The 2,647-nt window shown below is 39.1% G+C and overlaps 1 pseudogene; it reads right to left on the reverse strand.

The window, feature by feature from the left end:
• Nucleotides 1-1,249: 1,249 nt before the first annotated feature.
• On the reverse strand, nt 1,250-1,955 carry LOC102918700 (large ribosomal subunit protein uL5-like; annotated as a pseudogene).
• Between the last annotated feature and the right edge of the window lie 692 nt (nt 1,956-2,647).

Raw genomic sequence — 2,647 nt, forward strand, 5'->3', positions numbered from 1 at the left:
ATACATTGATATAATTTCATTAGGTAGGCAATCTTCAAACACTTCAAAGACCTACAGAATATGGCATTTAAAATGTTTAAAAAATTTAGACTTTCTGGACAGTGAGACATGTCTGCTCCTGGCAGCACCAGATTTACTTCAGAGAGGAGGATGGGCATCAAAGACACTCTATATAGAGTTTATCTTCTTCTTGGCAAAAATAGCCACTTGGGCAAGAAACTGTTCTTGCTGGGACTGTTTGATTGACTGGACATGCAGGACCCATAGGAAGGTGACCACTGAACTTTGGTTGGCAAAAGGGTTCTTCAGGTACCTGCTTCAGAGAGGAAACTGCCAGACATTCTACAGGACACAGAGAAATGTGACTAAGAGACTCTAGACCTGTGGGCTGAAGATAGATGCCCCAACTTTACAGAGGAACTTTGGATTACTGTCCAGGCTGCTAGCTGTCTCTGTCTACTCTCTCAAGATTCCCAATAGTTGCTTGTGTCCTTCTCCCATTTCTCAGGTAATATTTTCTTCTGAAGTCTTTGATGTAGTTGAAGACTAGATAGTTATAATTTCCTAGTTATGATAAAAGATAAGTTAGATATGAAACCTTAGACTCAGAAATATAGAATATATAGAATATCTTCTTTAATTTTGCCAAATACAAATAGAGTAGATACTACAAATAGACTAGATATTGTAACTATAATTGTTGATTATTGTTTTGTTATACATAATTTTACTATGTTAAAGTTAAAACCTCCTTTTTGAAAAAAGAAAAGAGGAAGTGCTAGGGATGTCTTTCTGTATGCTGTGAATGTATTGCTCTGATTGATTGATAAATAAATAAAATGCTTATTGGCCAGTAGACAGGCAGGAAGTATAGTATAGGCGGGATAAGCAGAGAAGAGAATTCTGGGAAGTAGAAGGCTGAGTCAGGAGAATTGTCAGCTGCCTTTGCCATGAGAAGTAAGATGTTAAGATACCAGTAAGCCACAAGTCACTTGGCAACTTAAAGATTAATAGAAATGGTTTAATTTAAGATATAAGAACTAGATAGCAATAAGCCTGCCATGGCCATAAAGTTTATAAGTAATATAAGTTTCTGTGTGTTTACTTGGGTCTGAGTGGTTGTGGGTCCCAGGAAGACTGGAGAAAAACTCCAACTACACCACCTGTCCCTAAAAGCCTCTGGGACTTAAGCATCTTCATGTGTTCTTCGTTGTTGTTGTTGTTTTACATTTCAGAGATAATTATTTTATTGGCCTTTTGGATAAAATTTATTTGCCAGGAAGGATGATCCCATCATACTTCTGTTGGAACCAGCCCATGGCCTCCTCTTTGCTGATTCTGTGATTGGCTCCACTGCAACCTCTCTTGTGCTTCTTATCTACGATGCTGAAGGCTGGCCTACCCAGCACCACATAGAAGTGGTGGTAGCACACGCATTTAATCCCAGTTCTTGGGAGGCAGAGACAGGCGGATCTTTGTGAGCTCAAGGCCAGCCTGGCCTACAGTGCGAGATCCAAGAAAGGCGCAAAACTACACAGAGAAACCATGGCTTGAAAAACCAAAAAAGAAAAAAAAAAAAGAGTCCAGACTGTAGATCCCAATGCTTGGGTCATATTTGATGCCCAGATCAATGTGTTCTTGAATCCCAAAGCCAAAGTTTCCAGTATCTGAGAAGTTATTTTTCCATAACTCATACTCTCGCACCTTCAGGCTTTCCTCCAGAATCTCTTCTGCCTTGGCTCCATGGACAGTGCAGTGAACAGCAATCTTCTCATTTCTCCGGATGCCAAAGTACCTGATAGTGTATCTAGCTTTGGAAAATACAAGTGTCTGGCCTGTGAGCTGCTCCAACACTTTGGCTGTCTGTTGCTTTCCCCAACACAGATATTGAGGCAGAGACTGCAGATGTGAAGTTCCTGCATGGGTTACCCCTTTTTGCCTTGATCTTGCATCATGTTGAAGAAAAAGGAAGAGAGACACTTCATGGCTTCATAACCATGAATTCTGCAGAAAGCATTTCCTTTAATGTTAGTAACTTGTAAATACCTCTCTGCCAAAACTCTTTTGGGAGTATCACATGAGTGATAATGACAAGAACAAAAATACTCTTAGTCAATGTTAGGTTTGATTCTCTGAGGTTGGTTATGTTCTTTTATCCTCATCACTTTATTCTATGCTGATTTACTATACATTGTTTACATTTTAAGAATGGGAAGTCCCTTTCCTTGAAGCTTTTGGGAACTCAAACCTTAAGGGAATAACATCAGAACTGCGGAGATGGTATAGCAGTACACAGTGAATACAGCTCTTGCAGAGGACCCAGATTAGTCAGCCAAAACCTAAGTCATGATTATTTTGGCAGAAATTAACATAATCTAAAAGAAAATAGTGTATTTTGAAGCATACTGGAATAAGATAGGAATTTGGGATTTAATCTTAAAGAACAATAGAAATGTTATACATTAACATAATCTCTCCTTTTCCCTTTTCCTTTTCCCTCTCCTCTTCATCAGCCTTCCCCCCTGTGTTCTCATTTATGTTTCTACATGTTAGTTTTGCTCTACTACATAGTTTGTTTTTGCCCCTAGGGCCTAGCTTTAAAATTATCCCTGCCTACTCTGAGGGAATACATTAGTTCTGTAGCTAA

This window comes from Peromyscus maniculatus, chromosome 9, assembly GCF_049852395.1.
Source record: "Peromyscus maniculatus bairdii isolate BWxNUB_F1_BW_parent chromosome 9, HU_Pman_BW_mat_3.1, whole genome shotgun sequence".
NCBI lineage: Eukaryota > Metazoa > Chordata > Mammalia > Rodentia > Cricetidae > Peromyscus > Peromyscus maniculatus.